This window comes from Balearica regulorum, chromosome 1, assembly GCF_011004875.1.
Source record: "Balearica regulorum gibbericeps isolate bBalReg1 chromosome 1, bBalReg1.pri, whole genome shotgun sequence".
NCBI lineage: Eukaryota > Metazoa > Chordata > Aves > Gruiformes > Gruidae > Balearica > Balearica regulorum.
The window spans coordinates 124,438,470-124,463,189 of NC_046184.1; positions in this window are offsets into that span (position 1 = coordinate 124,438,470).

Consider the following 24,720-nt stretch of genomic DNA (forward strand, 5'->3'; position numbering starts at 1 on the left):
TTAAAGAACAGCAAGCACTGAGCGCCTCTGGGTGAACAAGCTGTTTTCTTTACACCTGAAGACATTACAAGAGAATCCCAGCCTCTATTAACACAACTGCTGAGCTTTCATGGTGGCAGAGGAAAGCTTTGGAGTATGAACTCTGACTGCTCAGAAAGCAGAAGTCAAATGAGAAACACGGAGAATATATCAGTCAGAGGAAGCCCATTAGTGCAAGCATGGAGGGATGCAAACGTGATTGAATCCAACAGCAGCCTGTTTGTAAATGTTTGTAAATACTGTTTCGTATCGCTTGGGTATTGCAAATCCTCTGAATTTTTGCTTTCCCAGAATTCCTGCTCTCTCCTGAAAATTCCCATTGGTTTCAAGCTGGCACATCTCAAGGTCACACTGGTCTACTATTCACTATTAAATCCACCTCCCACGGAAGAAACCATTAAAAGCATCAGGAATCGGATCGCGAGCCATTTACTGCAGAGTCTGTTTCTCCCACTGTGTTTGCCAAGCTCTTAGCTAGCACAAAGGGCTCCCGGTCCTGAATGGAGCCTCCGGGCGCGACTCTAAATGTTAAACAGTAATTATTTTTCGTTAGTTATGTTTTAAAGAAAATGCATGAGAATCAGATCTTGCAGAGCTCCCCAGACAAAAGGCAGCTTGGGTTATCATAAACTGCCCTGCTCTGTGGCAGATCATTTGCATTGCCTCCTCTGGCACATGCTGGCTCTTAAGGAGGTCAAACTTGCTTTGGCTTTCCCTAGAAAAAATGTTGTAATGCTTTGTATGACACTTGTTTTTAAAGTAATTCAAAAAATAAATATGACTATCTCTCTGCACAGTTTATTTTTATGAGTCTCAGAGAATTGTATTAATTGCTTAATTTATATTTCCATCAGGGTCCATCAATTAAGAGGAATCGGTGGTATTATTATCCTTGTAAAACACCGCATCAGTCAAAAATGAAGCAGAGTCAGAGGTCTAACTGTTAATCAGGTCACATTTCACTTCCTGTTGACATTTTTATTTCCCTTGCAGAAAATATTTGACGTTAAGTCTCAGATTATGAGCACTATTCACCCAATGCAAACAGTGCAGAGATGTAGTCCTGCTGGTGCAGCTGGGAAGTATGCACCGAGTCGCTTGCAAGGCACCTCTTTAAGCAGCGCAGGGTGGATCGACAGCTATTCATCTTGATGATGAATGGGAAATCACTCCAAGGTGAAGGTCAGATTTCCATCTGCACCTCAGAAAGCAAGGAACAGGACCAGCAATGGCAGCAGAGGTTGTTCTCTTGTGGCTTTGCTGCAAGCTGAGCAATTTGAAGAGTTTGGCCCAGGAGGCAAAAATATCACAATGCGATAAATGCAGTCAAGTGTTTACTGGCAACAGAGAAACAGTAGGCTTGGCTGATGACATGGCAGAGGAGAGTACAGTTGTGGTCAAGGATTTGCTTTAAAGCAAGACATCAAACAGGAAGGATGGTTTTGTAGTTAAGGAAATTGGCTAAGAGATAGGGAGGCTTTCAGTTATGCAGAGCTAGATATTCATATGCTTCTTGAGCAACCTTGGAATGGGTCATTTAGTTCTGCTGGGGTAAACTGAGCCTTGGAGAGGCATAAAACATGCCAGCTTGAACAAGCTGATGTTGGGTGGCTGTTGCACCCTGAGCAATACCGGGAAACACTGACCCCTGTCTGCCTCACGAGTTTCTTCCTAATGGACTTTTAAATTTACATCCCCATTACGTCAAAGACACATCCTATGATAATCTTCTGACTCAATGTTCACTACTACCCAGGACACTGCTTGTTCACAGTCTGTAATAAGGATCTGATAATATTTTCCCTTCGTTCTCTGTATCATCAGTAACTTCCCAGAGAAGTCCCCCGTACTGCCTGTGGAGTTTGAGTAACGTTCTCTGCGCTTGAAATAACTGACTTATACTTTGAGAACAACATACAGTCTCTTCCAACAGCCATACCCAATGGTTTAGCTAGTTTAATCCCTTTCTTTCCTATCCCCCCTTTGCTAATGCCTCCTCCTCTCTCTTTATGCATTTTGTCTCACAGTATATAGAAATAAAGAGATGCTTTACTTGTCACTGCTTTTTCCTGCTGCACACCCTGTCTAGTTAATGCTTTTTCTCAAAAAGTGATGCAGAATATTGATTAGAGTTGTTTGTTAACAATGAGAGCACTGCACTGAAAAAAAAAATAATTTCTTTATTAAAAAATTTTACTTGCACCAGCACCTGCAAAGGAGAATCCACTGCTGACACACAGTAAGAGCTCAGCCAAACCCAGTAACTTTCTAAAACTATGTTTGCATTTTCGCATTTTATTCATCATTTTCAAACTCAGAATAATCTAACCACCTCCACAACTGGCAGAGACTAGAAAAGGGGAAGAAACTACATATACGCCTTTTTTCTCAATCAAACTTTGGAAAAATTTTAACTGTCCTTAGGAAGCTGAGTTTTCCTCCTGGAAGGTCTATCGAGGGCTGGTAGGATCTGTTTCAGAGAGAACCAAAAACCTCCATTCCCGTGAGCTGGGGTGGAATTAGATCCATGGTGTGGTGCAAAGTCCATTCCTACGGAGCGTCACACACCTGCCTGAGGTATTCTGTCAGCAGCTAAATCTGCAGACCTTGCCTCTCTGTCCTGCCTGCAAAAGGCATGTTTGAGTAGTACTAATTCTCAGATGATAAGCAGATGTTTCCTCTTATACATATTTGCTCTCTGTGGGGCATGTGGCACCACATTTTCTCTAAAACAGCCATCTCAAAACTGCCTCTTCTTTGGATCGTCCTCTAAACTCCCAGTTTGACAGCACTGCCTAGAGACGGCTGACTCAGAATAAGGTGTTTGGTTTGTGGGGTTTTTTTTTTTGTTTGTTTTGTTTTGTTTTTTTTTTTCAGATTCCACACTAAATCTTTATTTCACTGCATTTTTTACATGTTTGAAGTACATGTGTGAGGAGGGGAGGGGAAAGAGAGCTCTCACCTCTGGCTGAGGGGCGTGTGTGAAGAAGTGTGGCTTTGCTGAGGTCAGTGAGAGTGCCTGAAATCACTTTGCAGTCCCATAACACTGTCCTGGTTTTCAGCTGGGACAAGTTAATTTTCACGGGAAGCAGGGAGGGGACACAGCCAGGATAGCTGACCCTAACTAGCCAAAGGGGTATTCTATATCACATGACATCATACTCAGTACATAAAGGGGGGACCTGGCTGGGGAGGAGTCACTGCTTGGGAATGGGCCGGGCATCGGATTCCAGGCGGTGAGCAAACTGCACTGCGTATCACCCACGTTGTGTACTCTTTTGTAAGTATAGTTGTTGTTTTCCTCTCCCTTTGCTGTCCCAGTAAACTGCCCTTACCCCAATCCACGAGTGTTACCTTTTTATTCTGATACTCCTCCCTGTCCCACCAGATGGGGAGGGGTGAGTTAGCGGCCACATGGTGCTCAGCTGCCAGTTGGGGTTGAACCACAACAAACACTCAGAAGTTTCCTGAGGTTTCTGGCTGACTTTCAGCCCCTCGACAGAGTCAGCAGATAGGTTCCTCTTCTGTTTGTTTAAAGCAGGTCCTTTACGTGTGTGCCCCAGATGCCAGCCTTTTGACACTCCCGTGCTGAGATAAAAAGTAAGCCCAAGCCCCTTGAAGTATACAGTCCACCTCCTGGATATAAAGACAAAGGTGGGAAGTTAAGATCTCCAGTGCAAATAAATTTTTTACTCTTCCCCAGAGCTGATCTACCGTTGAGCAACCACTTGCTCTTCATTTCACAGCAAGCCCCCATTGGCTCCCAGTGCTGCCATAGCTCTCCGCAGTTATTTTGGTTGTCTGTCCTTGACGCCTGCTTTGTCCCAGCTTAAGTATTCAAAAGCCATCAGCCTGAAATCTCCTCCCCATACAGGTGAAGCCTTGGGTAAATATTGGCATCTCCCACCATAAACTTCTGTACGAAAAAAAGGTTTAGCTCTGCAATCTAACTGTGAAAGACCTTGTTCCTTTCCCTCTGTAATATTGCATAACTGCAGCTGAGTGTGAAGAGAAAACAAGTGCATATGTCTGTATTTTCCCTTATGCATTACCTTCAGAGAAAGGACATGGTTTCTATTACATCTCTGGCTGCAACAGATGGAGCAAGATCGGGTTTTTCCTGTGTATGACTATAACTTCTTAAAAGCTGCCTTCCCAAGTTGATCAAGCAAGTCATGAAAAATGGTCTGTTTATAAAAATGACGATTCTGATTGAGTTAAAGCACTGTAAGGCAGGCAGTACTGTCCCTAAAGAGAGAAAAAGAAAGGCTTTATGGAGAAATATCTTGTTTTCCTAATAGCTTGGTTTGGAAACAAGTTTATAGAACACATTAAAATTCCCCAGGGTCTTCAGGACTGCAGTGTTTCTAAACAGTCACATTTACCTTGACCTTACAGTTGTAGGATAAGGAAAGATTGCCTTCTTTTTAGCCCCAGGAATACAATACTTGGCATTTATGTAGCACCTGAAATCTTAATAGCTCTAGAACCACGAACTGAGAATCCTCGCAGCCCAAACAGCAGAGAGTTCAGGCACCTTTACCATCCCCTGTGTAACGCCCCTTTCCTTGTCTGCCTGAAGAGAGAGCATGCCCTGTGGGGCTCTTGCCTGCCAGGGACAGAAATTGTCACCAAGAGTCCAGCAGGCTACTGTGGGACACAGGCCAGGCGAATAAAAACCAGTCTGGTTCATGTAGGTTGCAATGAATGACTTTGATTTTGATTGTATTCAAAGAACTGTTAAGGGCTGCTGAGCAGAGAGATGGGATTTTCTTCTTTTTTTTTTTTTTTTTTTTTTTTGAGATGTAACAATCATATTTTGTAATCCTGTTGCCTACTTTTAAACCTTAAGAAGATCTTGGTTCCCACCTACTTAATATGCAAAGTACTTGGAAAAAAAAACATGGAAAGGAGAAGCAGAGACCAGTAAGTGAACCAGCCGGAAAGACCAGACCCTGTCAGTTTCTAACATGGATCAGCTTCTCCCCTGTCTCTTGCTGTCCTCACTGACACCTGAGGATTTTTATTTTATTATTTTGACTCAGTGAATTAATGGGAAAGTGGCTGAATGTAAGGCTAGCAAGAGAGACGTCTTAATGTCATTTCTATAAAGTGACCGTACTTTATTCCCTTGATCTCAGCACCAATGCAGAAAGTTCCTTACTGGCTTCATGATCACTAAAGACAAACTATACAAGTGAAGGCTGCATTTTGTTTACCAGAGGGTCAGTCAACGCCCATCCGGTGTTCTCATGCTCACCCAGAACATAAAATTCTCATCAAATAGGGACAATGTGCGTATTCTTGAAGCTCTCATCTCCTTCTTCATCAGATCCATATTAGAGAAACAGCTCACCTTCTCTAAATGGCAGAGCATGATGGTGGTAGGCTGCCTGGCGCATGAAAAAAACCACTGCCTCCCAACTGGGAGAGCCCACTGTCTGCTGAGAGGGCTTCAGGAAGCTTCATGGGGTGTTGCCTGCTGCCCAAGCACTCTGTAGGTAAAGACCAGCAGAGGGGAATGGAGTCAAAAGAAAGTGTATTTTAAGCAGAGTTCACTCTGGGAAGACAGAGTGGGACATGATGATGATGATGATAATAATAATAATAATAATAAAAAAAATAGTAGCCTTCTAACATAGCCAGGAAGCATTATTTAAACAAACGAGTCAACAGCAATATGGACTGTAAGATATGTCTGTCATTCCACAATCCTAGTGACTAGACTTTGCACCTCATTTTTGCTGCTCGGTATGTCTTTTTAATTGTATACTTTTAACCATTGTTTTAGATTTATAGCAACTTAGAACACTGGGATCTCAAATCATGATGGGAACCCCTCATATTAACTCAGTATGGATATTAACCTTGAATTATAATGCACTGTTTCACCCAACTGAACCATTATGCTGGATTTTTTAAAACAAAGATTACCACTGAAAAAAAAAAAAAAAAAGCTTCTCCCCCCTCCATATTAACTCCATTTTCCATATGTAAGATGCCATTTTCCAAAAGCAATGAGTATAAAATTAAAAAATTGCCAGGTCATCTTATGCATTATATAGTACTTAACTGAGAAGAATAAGCATCAACTACAGATTGAAAAACTCAGCAGATCCCTGGGAGCCGCTATGTAATCTTACGAGCGCAATTATGATTCAAAGTAAATTTTAAAATCAATGTCTTTATGACTCATCATCAGCAACGCATCCCTCAGAAGAGAAAGCTGATGATGAAGTTAACTGATGGATGCCTCTCCTGTAATGCTGCTCGGGGCAAATAATTTTACAGCACATTCCAAAGTGCTGAATGGCTCGCAGAGAGGGGAGAGAGGGCTCGTTTACTTTCCTTTTGCGCTTGAAATCGATATGGGTCCGAACCCCGATTCTCCTGGGAACCAATCCAGACAAAGGTGGAACTCACCATTAAAAAATTTGACTTGCTGAATCAATTGTTACATTTTTCTCAGTCAGATCCTCTATATCCACCAAAATGAGGATGCTGCAGCAACTTTCCCAGATTAAATCAAATGGCAAAAAGAGCTGTGCCGCAGAACTAAAAATGTGCGAGTTCATCGTGCTTTTACCAACAGGCAGACACGATATTGTGAAAACTTCTGGACTCCATCTATAAGCCTAATGGTGGACAGTAGCATAGCTTAATACTTCAAGTTGTTCCTCTAGCCTAGAGAGCTTTGATAGTCTTCTACAGATCTACAGGAAGTTATAGTTTGTCTTTTTCCGTACATACCATGTGGTTGTCAACCTTTTTGTGACCATTTCTTTCCACAGCTGTGTCTTTCAGATCATAACAGAGGTTACAAAATGTCTAATTTGTAACCAGTTTTCATGAAATAATTTTGGGCTGCCCTTGTGTCATTCTGAAAGGACTGGATGCAAACACTCTGTGGATAGGGAGGTGGATGCCAACAGGGTATGTTCCTAAGTGGAGCACATAATGTCAAAGAGGCTAAAACCATACCGAATCTTCTGTATTTCAGCCAACGATTACGAGCAGGGAGCCTGGCAAGGCTGAAATGTTGTTGGCGGGTCACCCCCCAGGGATTCACAGGGATGGCACCCTATTTCCCTACTAACGTGTCCAGATACAATGGAGAAGGGTCCCCTGAAAGAGAGTCTGCAGAGAGTCCCTAGTGGGAACAGCCTGACAGGTCTGTCCTCTGCCCAAAGCACCTCACTTCAGCACAAGTCCTGAGACACCTGATGACAGCACCCGAAGTTCAGTTAAATATCTGCAAACAGAAGTCATTTAAATATCAAGAAGGAACCACAAAATAGGGCAAATTGTAGAGAAAAATGGTCTCCAGTACTCTGACATGCTTTATGTGGAGGTATCTCATATGGAGAGGTTAAGCTGGGAAGACTTACCATGGCTATACAATCTAGAAAGGCTCCATTGGCAATAATGTCATTGTCATTACTCAAAAATATAGCATGCCAAATCCACACAGAGTTGGGATCCTTTTGAAATAGTGCAAATTCAGAGCTGCCCTGAGCATGGGGAACAAGTATCAGGTTTGCTGAGCTGTGAGACAGGGCACAAAGCAAGAAGGCTCAGGGGTTAATTAGGCACAGGAACACATACACGGGAGTAAAGCAGCTGTTGAAACACTCTGAGATTTACAGGGATATCGGGAGGAAGAGACCCCAACATGATCTCTCAGAGGTGGAGGTGTGCCAGATGAACATCAGACATAACCCAAGACACCTGATCAAAGCCGACTGGCATGGACGAAGGGCAAGTGCCTGGCAAGCAGGCATAGAACCATAGACTGGCATGGGTTGGTAGGGACCTTTAAAGTTTATCCACTGCCCCTGCTGTGGGCAGGGATATATTTCACTAGACCAGGTTGCCCAAAGCCCCATCCAAACTGGCCTTGAACACTTTCAGGGATGGGGCATCCACAACTTCTCTGGGCAACCTGTTCCAGTGCCTCACCACCCTCATGACCAGAGGCAGTTCTCTCAGCCTGCCCTTGTGTGCCACAGCCCCTCACCGTCTCAAAGGTCCTGGGCTGGGCCCACAACCAATGCATCAATGTCCTTCTGGACTGGGGAAACCAGGAGAGGACAGAGGAGTCCAGATGCAGTCACCAGAGTCCAAAAAAGAGAGGAGGAAAGCATTTTTTCTGTTTTTTGTGTCTTTAAAAAAATTGTTTATTGCCAATCTTGAAAAGATCTCCTAATGAAGGAGCTAGAAGGGACCTTAATGTTGAAGGCCAGTACTTCCTCCTGGCAGTACTGCAGTCTTCTGCTCCTCAAAAGGCACAGCTGACTTTCTTAACTTCTTTGTTTGACCTGTTGCTATTCTTTGTGCACTGCTGCAGAGAGTATGGCTTTATCTTCAACCACCCATCAGGCAGCCTTCTCGTCCTCAGACTGAAGAAACTGCACCTCTGGGCCCCAGGGACCTTGGTGGCCCTTGAGGGATCATTCCTGTCACCCTGGGCACAGCAGCCCAGTGGAAGCTAGGTGCTCTCATCCGCTTTTCTTGGAGCCCCTTCAGAAGAGGTAGGGTTGGGGGAGGGGAGGTGGGTGGGAAAGAAAGGCTCACACCATCCATGGCAATCAACAAAATAATTGCTAATTGCTGGGAGATGTCACGGGTGAGCCTGCAGGATGGCCAGGCAGAGGCTGGGCCTCCCAGCTAATGCCTGGCACAGAGTCTGGGCTGGTGGTAGGGTGCTGGCCATGTCTTCCTGTGACGTCACTGCCATGGCATCATGGAGAGGAACCCTGGCACAGTGTAGTGGTGCCAGAGGAGCCATGCTGGAGGTGGATCCACCTCCATCAGTTCTTCTTGATCTTCAGGTAGATCCATCTCCATGGGCTCCACAGCATCAGCCACATGAGCGATGGCCATCGCTACCGTGCAGCTGATGGTGCCCCCCCCGACACTACCTCCTCTTCCTCTATGATTCCTGCAACTATCTCTCTTCTCTGCCACTCAAAGGTGGGCAGCCACCCCCCTTGCTGATCTGGGACCTCTTGCTTCCAAGCATTCTTGGCATGAGAGGGCCTCAAAACTCAGTGAATTGTGGGCCAGCTGCCAGGGTCCCTGTATTTACAGGGCCTGAAACATGGCAGTGAGATGGCTTGTGACATCAGAAGGCCACTCTGATGGTGACGCATGTGGCCAAAGATGTCTGTTCTGGGAGTTGAGGGGTTGTGGCCTGAAAAATCCCCTACTGTGGGAGGAGGAAGAGGGTTGGGAGCTGAGGGATTGCTCCCCTGTGCCATTCTGCTGCCCCTTGGGTGCAGGGGCTGCCCTCCACCTACCCTCCTGTGCCCTGAGCTCCAACCCCCTCCTCATCCCATGCTTGGGGTCCCCTGGATGAGATGGTGGCAACAGTGGGGGAGTCAGGAGTCCTCAGTGACCTCCCACCAGCCCAGCTCCCTGCAAGCAGCACAGCCCCCTGCACTTGACAGCTGCTGCGAGAGGGTGAAGCATCCAAACATCTTGCCGGCAGGAAAGGGAGACCCAGCCGGCCTGCACAAGGTCTCCCTCCACTCCATAAAAGAATTGCTGATTGCCAAAAGTGTTGCATGGACCCCTCTTCCCTGTCCCCTGTCCCTACCCCTGGAGCATGCAGAGGTGCCATCTCCTCTGCACGGAGCCCCGAGGAAGAGAGGAAGAGAGGGCATGGTGTCCTTTGGGCCGCTGCACTGGCGTGACGTGAGAAGTCTGTTGGTGGGGCACCAAGGTCCCTGGGGCCTGGAGGTGGTGGGGTTTCTTCTCAGTCTGAGGTTCACCCTTGCTCTATTCTCTAGTTTTAAGGACAAAACTTCTTACTGCTTTTCTTTTGTTTAATAAAAAGGAGGAGACATATGTCCTGGGAAAGGCTTTAATAGCATGTGTATTCTTAACGCCTTGGTTCTGGAGTCATTATGAATTTCTAAGTAGATGCAACTACTGCCTCCCATTGCTATGAGAGTACAGACTACAGGTCATAATTGCTGTTCACAAAATTTCCTCTGAAATAGGCATGCACTGATGTTTTCAGGAATGGCGTGGTGCATGCCTGTCTTGCATCATCTGCACTGGGCAGATGATGAACATATGAAAGAATGCCGAGGTGGTTTCCTGGGGCATGTGGAGGGAGGCTGACTTATCTTCACAGCCTTGGAGATCTAAAATGAAAACCTACCTGGCCCCAGCAGGTAAGTCACCATCACTATAGGCTTCTTTACAAATAGGTGAAGAACGAGGTAAAGACTACTGGTAACCACGCTTCAGAGCCCATGTGGATGCCTCTGAGCACGCAGTAGGCTTGGCAGGACCCCAGCAGCTGGCAGGGGAGGGGGGTGGCTCTGCCCACCTCCAGAGCTCACGAAGTGTGTCCCCGGTATGGCAACCACCATAATCAGAGGTAACTTCTCCTTTCTGACTGATGCTGCCTGAGGGTAGGGGTGACTGGGAGGATTTCTTAACAAGACCACAGTTGGGTTTGTTTTTACCTACAGTAACCTTTATTTCCCCATGTTTCCTTTCTGGCAAACACGTAATGGAAATGTGTAAGAGCGTGAGGAGCAAGCTGAGCCTCCAAAAGCAGACCTCGACACGCACACGGGGACGTGGGAACCTTGTTTTGCGGTGGAGCAGGAACACAGCACCTCATTTCTTGTTTATTCACAGCATACGCGCTGCCGAGGCCTCATGCTGGTCTCTGAGTCTTGTTAGCTCTTCAGCAGCTCACCAGGCCCCAGCTGGCAATGGCTAATTGCAATCAGCAGGTGAGAAATGCAGCGTCTCAGCAATGGAATTGGCTCCAGCTCTGGGAAACATTCTGGGAAACAGGGAGCACCCGGAAAAAGAAAGGGAGGTGCCTTAAAAATGAACTTCTGTGAAAAGCATTGAGAAAGACATCAATGCATAGGACAAATTACACTTGCTTTTACTGGAAGTTGTAATGGAGTGATTTAGTGTTAAGAGATGGAAATCTTTCAGCACTCACCTCTGGTGGTTTCTAGTTGCAATCTAATATCACTTGATGCCTCTGTAACATGGCGCTTTTTTTTTTTTTTTTTTTTTTTTGTGCAAGGCTGTAAGTATCCTTCTGAAGCTCAAAGGACAGTGAGGGTATAAAGAGCATCTTACACTTAAGCCAAAAGTTCGAACATGGCCCAAAGTCTTAGTGTCTGAAAGGTGACCTACTGACAGCGGTGATCAGCCAGTGGTCTCATGTGGTGGGCAGTTTTCCCCTTGACTGTGGGTGTTGTCTGGGAACCTGGGATGCCAAAGCCAACTTATGGCACAAATGTGTGGTCTGTGTCTTGCAGCAATGACTGCTTCCAGGTGATTTTTGTGTGGGCTAAAGATATCTCTACCATCTTGTGAGTCAGAGTCCCCGGCAGAGGAGACAGTGATTAAATCTGCAAGGAGAATTTGCTGCTTTCTCTCCCTGAGAAGTAGATCCTTAGAGGTCAAGGTTGAGTCACAAAAGCTGAGAAACTTGCCAGGCAGCGATGTAAGCTTCTCTGTTGATAAATTCAAGAGGACTTCCATTTCCATGGCTAGCAATATAGTATCTTGACAGGTGCTCAGTTATCACAGCAGTAGGTATGTTACAGGACGTAGAAAGCTACGGATGATGGATACATGTTTGAGCAGCTCTACATTTTAACAGGGTATTGTGAACCTAGGATTCCTCTGAGGTAGACAAGTGGGCCATTTCTAGGTGGTTTAATCAATGAGAACAAAGATTTCAGTCCTGCAAAAAAAAAAAAAAAAAAAAAAAAAGATGCCACCTTCTTCCAAAAGAAATCCCATATTGCCTCCCATGTAGGGATGGCCAGTATAGCGGATATGTGATATTAGCATATGTGCTGAGCAGTTCCACATCAGTGATGGTGCATGCAGCTGCTGAAATGAAAAAGCATCGAGCAGCCTGGGAACAATGGGAGAGATACCTGGATTCTTCTAATGTGAGCAGCATGTCTGTGTGTGTTTGTTTGCAATTGTGCCAATGTTACAGGATCATCAAGGTCAAATTCTGCTAGATATAGATCAGTTCATGGGCAGAAAAAGCAATTAACATTTTATTATCATCCCGTTCATATGCAATTAAAATAGAGTCGATTCCCCTTCAGATAAAGATGCATAAATAAGTAGAGACCATGATTTGAGTCCTAAAGTAGACAAAGGTATGCTGAAAGTCATAAAAGATCACCTGTCAATTCAGTCACTCAGGCTTAGATGCTGCAGGAAGAGGTGACTGAGACAAGCAGAACACAGGGGAAATGGCAAGCCAAACGGTGAGATAAGATGCATACAGCTTTTTTTTTTTTATTGTTGTTGTTTTAAACCCTGTTTTAATTGCTGTGGGTTTACAGATTAATGAAACAATACATTTCTTCTAAAGAAACAGCTGTTTGGTGGGTAATTTTAATCCCAATTTGGTGATAACCTCCCACGGGAGTTCGTCTGAGTTGCCAAATAGCGTTTTAACGAAGAGTAAAGATGGTCACGGGACTGTAGCTAGAGAACTGAACAAGTGGAAACAATTGTGCAAATTGAAGCACAACTCTCTGCGTGCCTATCTCTGAGTAAAGGAAAAGGCTCGAGACCACAGATGACTTTGTCACAGGAATACAGCTAGAACCAGTACACATGCAATTACTATTGCTGACCATCAGCTGGTGCGAAATGGCACAGCACATTCGGTGCCAATTGATTGCACCCCAGCATGCCACCCATTACGCGGCTTATTGAAGCACTCAGTTTGGATATGCTGGTTTGAGGCAGCCTCCCCTGCTGAAATTGCTGGCAAATGGCTGGAATCGGGCATTTCTTGGGTCAAACTAGATATTGGTCACTTAGCCTGACATTAATTGTCCTAGCAACCACACACTGTGAAAACAGGCTTCTGTCTGCTGGGGTAAACAGCACTAGTGACACTCCCTAAAAATCAGACAACCTGTCTGGCGAAAGCTTTTAGAGCCTTTCACAAGCTGCAAAAGAGCACGTAAGTGATCGAAGGCGGTAGGGTGGGTGCATTATTGTTCTCATTAGAGCATCATCTGCCAATTTATTGCAGCAAGAAGCCAGCAAATGCAAAGACTTTTCTCTCTAAAAAAACCACCGTGCTCTTTATGTAACATTTAAGATACTCAGGGGTTGGGCACGGGGGTGCTGTGGACGTGGCCCTTGCTGAAGCCTGGCTCTCTGTCTGTAAGAGCAAAGGGAGGCAGAGGAGAGGGCAGCGAGGCAGTCATGACAAAGATCCCAGGACATGGCCACAACGAGGGCTCCTGCGGGCACCGCAGACACCAGCTCAGGGCCCAGACTCTCTGATAATGTAAAGCACATGGGCTCCCCAGGACTTCATTACAATGAAACAAGCACAGCTACAGTCTGGGTGAGGAATGGATTGAGAGCAGCCTCGAGGAGAAGGACTTGAGGTTGTTGGTGGACGAAAGCTCAACATGAGCCGGCAGCGTGTGCTTGCAGCCCAGAAAGCCAACCGTGTCCTGGGCTGCATCAAAAGAGGTGTGACCAGCAGGTCGAGGGAGGTGATCCTGCCCCTCTACTCCCCTCTTGTGAGACCCCACCTGGAGTACTGTGTCCAGCTCTGGGGGCCCCAGTACGGGAGAGACATGGAGCTGTTGAAGCGAGTCCAGAGGAGGGCCACGGAGATGATCAGAGGGCTGGAGCACCTCTCCTGTGAGGACAGGCTGAGAGAGTTGGGGTTGTTCAGCCTGGAGAAGAGAAGGCTCCAGGGAGATCTAATTGCGGCCTTCCAGTACCTGAAGGGGGCCTATAGGAAAGCTGGAGAGTAGGACTGTTTATCAGGGAGTGTAGTGAGAGGACAAGGGGTAATGGGTTTAAACTAAAAGAGGGTAGATTTAGATGAGATATTAGGAAGAAATTCTTCACTGTGAGGGTGGTGACACACTGGAACAGGTTGCCCAGAGAAGCTGTGGAGGCCCCATGCCTGGGAAGTGTTTAAGACCAGGTTGGATGGGGCTTTGGGCAACGTGGTCTAGTGGAGGGTGTCCCTGCCCGCAGCAGGGGGGTTGGAACTAGATGGGCTTTGAGGTCCCTTCCAACCCAAACCACTCTATGATCTTATGAAAAAATGCGGATTCTTGCCAGACACTTAATTTCTATGCATAAAAAGAAATACATAACTGTCTTAGACACATACTTGCAGCCACATATTTATTTGATAAGGTGGATTGATTTTTCCTCATCTTCACTTACTTGTGGCCTAGATTCTGTTGCCTTTGAAGTATGTGGTTTCTGTAGTACAGGATCGAACATCTTAGCAGCTCTTGAGTTAGAAGAATCCTACTCTGCTCTTCTAACAACTGTCCATCCACACGCAGCCATCTGTCTCCTGTCATTCTAACGGACAGGCTAATAGTTTCACTTAAGATATGCTGGAGGAAGAAATCCTATTTCTTGGGGAGCAGGCGGGGTTTGGCCATTCATTTACAACAATATCTGTGGTATAATCAGCAGTTCATCCCATGACTGTTAGAGACCAGGGCTTTGATAGACGCTGTGCAGTAACAACAGGTAACCCTAGTTTTGTTCCTTACTATACACGTCAGGGACTGCAGGTCATAGCGGTGTGAGCAGCTCTGGGCACCCGCTCAGTCTCTACTGGGATCAGCTGATTGCAGGAGCATCGGAGATGTCGTTCCTCGGCTGGCAAGAGCAGCTGGAAGACCTGACACCTTCACTGACCCTCTGGGGCTGGGTTTGGCAGCAGTCTGGAGTCTGCACAGTGAGGCCTGGGAAACTCATTGCGAGCTCTGCACACTACTGTGGTATAGATGCAACGAATTAATAAAGCCCTGCGATGCTCCCAAGGGCTGTGCGCTACATGTGAGGCTCTTTGCACCTGCTAAGGCGGCTGCAGGGTTTATATGAGCAGAACAAGCTATCCCACTTCTCAGAAGAAACTAAAGTTTGGAAGTTTAGGGAAGTGGTATACATTTGCCCTACCCTCAGACAGACCTGAGGTGTCTTGAGATGGATCTGAATCGTCTCATCTCTTTGCTTTCTCAGCTATAGCAGCCCACCTCCTTGGAGAGAAGGAAACCGGGGAGAGCAGAGCAAAAGTGGCCAGGCTATCGTGAAGAGCTAAGGATCCCCTGCTTCCCACTGCTCTGAGCCCAGCCGAATCCACCCAGTGAAACCTGGCCGCCCGCCAGTTTCTAATGCACAGTGACACACGGCAGCTCATGCCCTGCAGAGCAACCCAGGGAAAGGGAAATCCCAATACGTTAAAATCCCTCCCAGCATTACGCTTAGAAGCACGAAGCAACACAGAGGACTGCTCTGTGGTACAGCACTGACCTAATACCATCTCATTTCACAACAGTGCGACTGTGGGCTGACAGGGAGGGATGGACTACCCAGACCTTTGCAAAACGGAAGGGTGAGAGGGCAACTGCGGGAGAGATTGCAAATACTCTACCGACGCTGCAGTCCTGCACCAGGCTTCAGAGCGCTGCTGGCACTGGAAAGCACGCTGATCATCAAAACCTGGAAAGGAGCTTCTGAAGCAGCCTCCATCGCAGCAGAGGGCAGGCCATCCAGCCCTCCCCTAGCAGTGCGTCCTGCCTGGGTTGCAGGGGAAATAAACCACCGGGCTGCCTGCAAAAGCATCCCCTCCTGGGGAATGCACTGGGCAGCTCTGATTTAGCCACCGCCTCCCAGGGGAGGCTGGGATCCCAGGCACGCACCTCAGCAAATTCAGGCTTAAATGTTTTTGAAATTTTGCCGGCCACTCTTTTTCCTTTGCGGCTGTGGATCAGAGAGAGAGAGAGAGCAGAGAAAGCAGATGGTTTGTCTAAACAAAGGTCAGACTCGCTGCTCAAGAGGCAGCAGACCAGTGTCGCTCTGCAACGAGCAGTGTAACGCTGTCAAGTCACACAGCTAGACAGTCCCTTTGGGAAGGTGAAAGTATTACCCCTCTGATGCATTTCCTATCTGTTATGAAAGCATGCACAAACGCACACAAATTGAGCAATTAGATAATACTCAAAGAGCTGGTACCTTCTAAGTGACTCAGATAAGATCAGGCAGTAAAAGGAGCAGAACCTCCTGCTTAAAACATCCTAGGGGCGCAAAACCATGCCCCAAACAAGAAAACCTAGTTTTTACCTGTGTACCTGAATCTATTGCCAAATGAGGAGTAGAGTCAGCAAAAATACACGAGAGAGACGGGTAGGTAACTAGCACTGGCTACTCCAGCAGCCGGACCTACCAACAAAGGAAAGATAAAATTCATTGCTTGCATTGCATCAAAGACAGAGCTAAGCCAAAATGTGAGCAAGCTGTGTAATCAGGTTACCCAAAGTTGTCTTTTACTTCTCATTCTTTAAGAAGGAAGCATTGTTTGCTATCTAACAATGGCTATAGCCAAACTGTAAAGCTCATGGGGGAAGAAGTGAAATACCATATTATTTCAGTAGAGCAGACATCGCTAATTACCTTCTTACCTTGTAGAATGTCAAATTAGTTGAAAAAAATAGATCAAGCTACTCTTAAGTACAGTGATTAAAGTGATCAAAAGCTCATAACTGCACAGAGTGTGCAGCAAGGTTGTAGTTGCACTCTAAAACCTGCATTTCGTGATGGAAGATAACAACAAGAAGCAAGGAGAAATGTAAATATGAGAATTTTGCAAATGCTCACAGTGAATTCCAGAAATCATCCCAAATGTGGACTTTTGGATTTAATCTCAGGGTTCAATCGCCAATTGTTTTTCCAAAGCAAGGCAAGGCTTGTAGGAAGAGGTAGTATTCTCTCTTCTGGCCTTCAATCATCTTGGCTACAAGACACTGGTATGCCATTATTCTAGAGGCTGATTAATATTCTGAAATACAAGGAGATCCGGCGCAGGTTTAAAAGACCCAGACCGACTTGTATGTTAGCATTCAAATCAACCTTCAGATTTTCTTCTAAAGTCTACGTAGCCATCCACCGCTCTATCTGGACTAGAAGGATGGATCTCATTACTTCACTATATTTAATATTTGTCTTCACAATGCTACTGTGTGGACTAAATGCTAAGTATCTCTTTACACATTTGGAACAACCCCATGTAAAGGTCAACACCAGGACTTCTCATAGGTCCCTTTAGGCACGTCGCAGAAGTGTCTAAGCTAGCAGAATAAATTTTTTGCATGGTCCATGGAGAAACATGGGCAACAGAGGAGGGTAATTTATTCAGGCTCCCAGCTCCCTTCACTGCCTTCACAAGGCAACACAGCTTCCTAATTTAGACTGTGCTCCTATCGTAGGGACTTCTAGTGATATAACAAGAATAAACGGAGACCTAAGTGACTTATCCAGTGTCATACTGGGAGCCTGTGGCAGATCAAAATTTAAACCCATGTTTCCCTGGGCCCTAAACTTTTCCATTATAATCAAATTATTTTGTTGTTTTGACTCTTGCCTCAGCAAGGTGGTAGATGAGTTCCTCTTGGAAATTTAGGTTTGTCCAAGTTAAAAATCTGCAAGAAAGAAGCAGATGAAAACAGTGACAAATGACAGTCACAGTGCCCAAGGGTCCTTTTCTACAGCCCATGGAAACAGGACAACCTGAGTCAAGTTCAATAGACTTGGAGTTAAACTTGTGAACCCCATATGAAAGGTAACTGGCTGATTTTGTAAAGAAATCCCCCAAATGAATATTATTTTGCCTGGGATCGTTTATCTAAGCAAACAGAGACGAATAGATACTCAATGGATGTAAAGCAGACTCCTCTGAACACTGTTGCCTCGGTTTACAGCAGGACTAAATTTGACCCAGCATATCTGACAGGATGTTTGATAATCAGGATGTCTTTGAGGGATCTGGAATGATTGCTTCTGCTCTTGGCCTTGCATTTCATCAGCAAAGGGGCAATTCTACAGTTTTCACAGAGATTACTGGAAATTCTGGAGAAGATAAGATTAAGACTGATGAAATACGTACAAGTATTGTTTTTGGCATTCTCGTAAAGTGTTGCAAGATAGAAACCCATTTTCTCTTTGAAACTGAGCAAAATTGAACCTCAAGGTATGGTAACGTTACGATTTGCACAGAAAGGGAGACTGCAACCAAATCAGGAATGAGAAATTTTAAAATCAGTTTGTTAACCAAAAGAACTGTTTTCCTTCTTTGCATTTTCTGTCCTGCAAAAATGTAATTTGGGAAGAAAGGAAGAAACCCTCCTGCCCTTAATTTCTTATCTAGAAATTTTTTTTAATTAAAGGTAGGCGACATTTCTAGCATACCTCTGTTCATTAGTAAATTATCCAGAATCACTCCTGTTAGGAGCATCTCCCTGGTTAGGAAGCAGGCAGCAGTGTAGGCGGAGCGCTGCTAGCTGTTCCCTGCGTGCTGCCCTGGGAGCTTCGGGCTCTCCGTGAGGCAAAGGCAGCGGAACTGTCTGAAAACTGCCGGGACCGTGGGGCTCCACAACAGTTAATGTTTTGGGTGCAGAGGAAAGGATGGGGGAAGGAGGTGGTTATTAACAGTTTGCTCTCTAATACACAGCTTGGTGAATAATTCAGGATTAAGAGAATTCAGCCTTTTCCTCAGCCACTGTTGCAAGCATGGACACTTGTAGGCACACTCCATTGCTGGTTGTTCTGCTACTGAGAAAGGGAGGGCTATTTTATTTTTCCTGTACATGCAGCTAACAATTCTAGGAACCCCAGTTCTCCTCCCACTTCCCTTTTTCCTTTTCCTGTCTCTTTTCCTCTGGGATTTGACAACACCAGCCTGAGGCTCTGGGTTGCCCTTAACATTGCTTCTCCGCCTTTCCTTTCAAACCTTGTAAAAGAGAATTAAAAAGTGAAATTTGTGGGTTTGTTTTGCAGAGGAAGACCATTGGAAAAACCATTGGAAAAAACAAGTTAGCACAGCACCCCTGGGGTTTCAGCTTTGGGTGCATCTGTGCTGCTCTGTGTGGTGCTGGGCAGTGGCGTGCAGCCTTCAGCTTCCACGCTAGCCCAGGGTACCCGCTGTGCTGCCTGGGTACAGCCTCCTCTCTAGATTTCTGCCAGTTGCCTTAAGGCCTGGCCTCAGTAATCAAAATCTGGAGCTAATTCTGGCCCTAGTTTAATCCTTGCAGCAGTCATTCCACTGGCACAGCTTTATGCCACTGGCAAAAGTGGGAAAGAGCCTGATCCCATGGGAGACCCAGGAGATACCTGAGGGGATGTGGCTGTACTTAAGAGGCTCATTCCTCAGCTAAAATCTCAGCATGCACCGAGAGGCTCTGAGAAAGATAAACACAAAATCTGGATACCCTTAGAAGTGGAAATGCTGGGGTATGGGGAACAGTGGGTGCCACAAGCTTTCTTGCTGCCTCTATGTGCGCAGCTGGATTAAATGCCAAACATGCTTTTGTACTACTGCCCCACATCCTTTCTGGAGGGCAGAAAGAGGCAGCACAGCAGTGAGAATGGCAGGATCTCTGGGGAGGATCTGGTTTTGCTCAGGTGCTTCCTATAGCCCTGGTCTATGTTAGGGGAGAGTTTTCCTTCTGTGTGAGTGTGAAGCAGGGAGATGTCTGGCTTCTGTGTCACACAGGGAGTTTATGGCTGATCCTCAAAGTGAACCAATTCCCCTGATTTCTAGTCTCACGCCCTGACCCTAAGGCTGTCCTTCCCACGCAGCTCCCGCATGCATGCCAAGAGCAGGGCTAGGAGCACAGCCCAGCTTAAAACAGTAATAACCTAGACCAGTGGTGCCCAAAGCCTTTTTATCGCTGCTCACCATGCCAAACAGAGCATGGCACGTGGGCCACTGCCACGTGCTGGGGCATACCCGTCACGTCAGGTCACCGTAGCCAGGAAGAAGCCAAGTCCCTGCGCTGGGGCTACCACACGTACCACTTACAAGGGCTGCTTTGGGTAAGTGTCCTGACGTGGTGTGCAGCCCAGCTGGGGATCAAGTGTCCTGGCCTCACGGGTCACTAATAGTCTGCAAGCTGCAGCCTGGCATGGCCAACGACACGCTGCTAGACACTGAGCAGTGAGTCTGCTGGGGAAGCGATTCGCTCCTTAGTTTTCTTTCACAAAGAATAGCTTGCATGCTTTGCTGGCATGGAAAGTCATGAAAGGGGATTTCTTAAAATGGGGACTTCAGAAAAGGTTTTAAAGTTCTGTTTGAAACATTTTGTTGTATTGAAGTAAAGGTGTGGTATCTTTCTTTCTCTGATCACGCTTGGAAATTAGCAAAACCTAATTTTTCAATGTTTAAATGTAATATTGTCTGTTTAATGCCATAATAGTGTTGTCCAGAAAGCCCTACAAAGGCAAAAGGCTTTGGCCCATGCTACAAGGAAAGTTTTGGAACGGTGAATGTAGTGCAGCCATAACAACTCCGTTTCACCAGGCATACACTTAGTTCAGTGCCCAGCAGGGTACTGTTTTACTGTATTTACATTTATAAAGTCCTGTCCACTACACCTAGGGCTCTTGATCAAAATTAAGTATAGGCAGCTGTGCCCACGCCGATTCTTAAATGATGCCTCAATCCTCCTTGCCCCTACACGAGCAATAGCCTTTTCTCCCCCTCCAGACCCTCGTGCGCACAAGCAGCAGCAGCAGCTTCCCGTGCCCTGCCGTGACCCCAGTGAAGTTGCACTGGGCTCCCCCTGCTCAGGATACGGCCTTCAGGACCTCACCCCAGGGAGCAGGCAGAAGAAGGCAGGACAGCAGGGGGTTTTTTTTTGCAGCCATCTTTGGCTTGGCTGCATTTTTTTCAGTTCAATTTCACTCTCCGGCTCAGAGGACTTGTTACCCTCCTCGCTAGACAGAGTGTTTCGGGGCTGGAGGGTGCAGCTGGTGTGCGCAGCGGCGGCAGCAGTTTGCTGGGCTGCCCCGTGCTGGGGGCCGGCATGGGGTGAGCAGCGCTTTGGCATTCCCACTGATCCCTGCTGGAACAGCACCAGCCCTGCCTGGCCTTACAAGTCAGCTCCGCTTTCCTTCGTATTTAAAGCTACAAATTAGCAGCTGGGCAAATGTCTGGGTGTCAGCCCTTGGCAGTCCTCAGTTTCACAGCGAGGGGCAATAGAAAACTGAGAAACAGAAAAATGCTAGGAAAAAACCCCCAACAAAACAAAACATCATGTAAGATGAGTCCTAACTCCCTTCCCACTCGCATTGTAAGATTACTTAGGCCTGTAGCATCTTGGTCCTACAGGTATGATGAGAGGTATGTCAGTGTTATTATCTGTCCACAAATCATGCACAAAATTTCTGAGTGATACTCAGGACTGCAGTATGTGCAATACAAGAAGGGAAGCACAGTTTTCATTTAAGAGGTGGGTAATGATAGTTGTAAGAGACATAGCTAAGAACTCAAGGGACAGAGCTAGTCAGGTAGCCAATACCACCAAGAAACCTTTATATAGGTATGATGGGGCAAATTCACTGTGAGTAGGGAATAGGAGCCATGGGGTATTAGGAGTACAAGTACTTAAAGAAAGATTCAGCATTATGTAAGTTTCTGCAAGAAGGTTTTGTCGAAGCCAGTGTTTAATCCAGATCTCCCACATACCTCCCCAGTGCTTAAACTGCAAGAATATACTTGTTCCCTAATTGCAAAAGAGCACCAAGGATCTCTAAGTATTTCTGCCAGTGGGATTGCTGAGTGTTGGCATAGTCAGAGAAACCCTTGACTGCAGGCTTTCAAGTGTCCAGATCAGCTCTGGAGTTTGGAGAGCCAAGAGCATATGAGGACAAAAAAAAAAAAAATAGACTGGTGGAAAAACAAGTGGTAGGGCAGAGTGCTTGTTGCCATGCTAAGCGGCACTTTTTAATTCCCCACCCAAACCAGATAACTTAGGGAAGGGGGTCCACATTCAACTCATGAGTTCCTGAATGCCTTGTACCAGTTTTTAACAAGGTGAAATTTCCATTGCCCTCTAGAAAGACCTTAGTTAAGTAAGGTCTGAGTATCACCTTGGAACGTATCCTGACTAGGTTGTGCAACCTTTGCTCGTGCTGCTGCCCTCAGTTCAATTAGCCTTGTTGCAAAAGCCAGTTACTGTACTCCCTGACCCAGCCCTGTGTATAGTCGCACCTTTGATGCAGATGTCCCTTTTGTAGTACCTCCCAGCCAGGGATCTCCAAGATCCATATAAATATTACTTATCAAAATCTAACACAAGCCTGTGAAGTGGTTTAGGATTTCTCTTTGTTAATGAAGAGGGGTAAAAAGAGGTGCCAGACTGGTAAGTGCTTTGCCCAAGGTTAGAGTTGTTGGCGGAACACAATGGGAGAAATAAGGTATGAATGGAAATATGGGGTCCTGCCTTCAAATCCCTGTCTTTTACTGACAGAGCAGCAGTTTTGAGACTGCACTGTCTTTAAGACACCACCAGAATTCATTTGGCCTTCGTTGGGCTACCTGATTCGTTGCCATTTCATTTGTTTTCTTTTGAATCCGTGCGATTAAAGGAAACATGAATTTGTTCCCAGACTGACTGCACTGCTGATGTCTCCGGACCTGCCCGCAGCAGGAGGAGGAGGTGTATTGGGACAGTGGGATGCTGGGGAAGAGGCCCATACTTCAGAGCCATACTGGTGCATATACTGTCTAGATTACACTAGCTTGTGTAATTTCTATGTGTAAACGTGTAAATACAGGCGAGGACGAACCCAGGGACAAATGGGAAGGAGCTAAAGAGGTGAGCAGAGGAGTCCTTTTGCACATCACGACCGCAAACACCCCAGCTACCTACGGGTACGTTAGCGGAGGCTGCTTTACCTCCCACCCTCTCCTGACTGTCACCTTGATGGCCAGGTACCCGTGCACCCACGTGGGAAACAAGGTCTGAAGGTGCCCCCCAGCAGGCAGCTTGCCGCAGCTATCGGATGATCTCCCTCGGCAGCGCGCTGCCGCCTCCGTAACGCCTTCACCTGTTGTCTGCTTGGCTCCCCGTCACCACTGATAGCATCGCCACCATGACCTTGAAATCCTTCTCACAAGTGCCACCCTGTCTCTTAGCAGTGGGAAATCAGATTTTTTCCTTCCCTCAGCACCACTCCCTGCATTTTCATTTCTGAAGAAAGAGCCAGGGAGGGAATGAAGTTTTTTCCCTTCTGCAGCAGTGACTCTATTTTCAGCTGTAGCCCAACAGATTGCTTTGCTCTTCAGCCTTATCATCCAATACCACCTTAATGCATGCAGCTACGCAAGGTTACTATTAGTGACTGATATCACTGGCGCTGCTGGCTAGGGGCTTTAACCCTAGATGAACCAAAATCTTCTCTATACCACATCATTAGTACTCACCGGGATTTCAGATGATATAAAATATTTCTATTTTTAGAGCATTTTTTTATAAAACAGAAAATATGGTGAGTTTGTTATGTCAGTGGAAGACAAAGAGAGAAGTCAGCTGTTCTCTAGGACCAAATCAATCAGTGGTTTACCATGCATGGAGTGACTGACAGCTCGGGCCCTCTGGCACCGTAATTTATTCTCCAGTCTCATCTCTTTGTGAGTATTGCATGTCATGCTTTTAAAAATGTATATATAGAATCAGCTAGATGGTTATATTTAGTGCAACTGTAGGTATGGAAGCATTTCTTTTTTTAGCTTCTGTTGGTACAAATATAGAGATAGGAGAGAATCGAAAGGCCCCTCTGCACTTTTCTTCTGCACGCCTGTGAAAGCGTCCCTTCCGTTTGGCAGCGTGCCTGGAGGAGTCTGCAGAGCTGCTCCTGAGGAAGGGCTCTGGAACGAATGGGTCGAGGAACGGTGAGCTTACAGGATGTTCCCGAATTTCAGCAACAACCCCAAAAAATCTCATTCCAGTGTGGGAAAAAAAAGTGGTACAAATCAGAAGTTACTTTTTTTTTTTTCCCCCTCTAGAAGTCCAAACAATGTATTTTGACCTTTTCAAAATATTTTTGAGGCCATGGAGGTTATTGGGGGTGCACCAGTTGGTAAGTGGGAAACCCCAGAGGTCTGAGCACTCCCAAGTTAAGCACCCATTCCAATGTAAGCATCCTCCAATTCAGGATCCCCCACATGCACCCTCCTTAGCAGACTGGCCCAGCTCCAGTTGGGAGTGCTGCCAACTTTGTGAGACCCTCAAGGCTCCCAGCCCTTCTGGACTATTTCCATCCTGGAAAACTGGGCAAACTGTGCAAACTGGGCAGCTCCAGAGTGTGGGTCCGAGCACTGAGAGGAAACTGGGAACTGAGGAGTCTGCTGGAGACCACTGATGTCCTGGCTATTTCTCTGCGGAGCGTGTCTAACCACACAAATCCACATTTTCCATGGAAAAGTTGTTCCAGGCAGCCCTGGTTTCAGAGTGGGCGTCAGAGAGACCCTCGGCAGGGAGCTGCTGGCTGCAGGAGCGAGGGGCACGGCGGGGAGCGGGGGCACAGCGTGTGGGCATCCCCGGGTGTGTGGGCTCCCTTGCCAGCTCCCAGCTGTTCCTGACAGCTGCATCCTGCGGCCTGAACAGCAACCGTACGCGTTGAAAGTTGAGAAAAACTGACATGTTTAATGGGTACGTGGACTGTTTGTCGGATCTGAACAGAAAGCTCTACCCTGGCCAGAGGAAGGGGTTGTGTGACCCAATATACCTATTTTTTTCAGGCTGTTACCAGCTAATCTGATAAAAGGCGTTACTTCTCCCTGCAGATCTCACTTGCTTTTACACTAACACAAGAAGGGTTCAGGCTTAT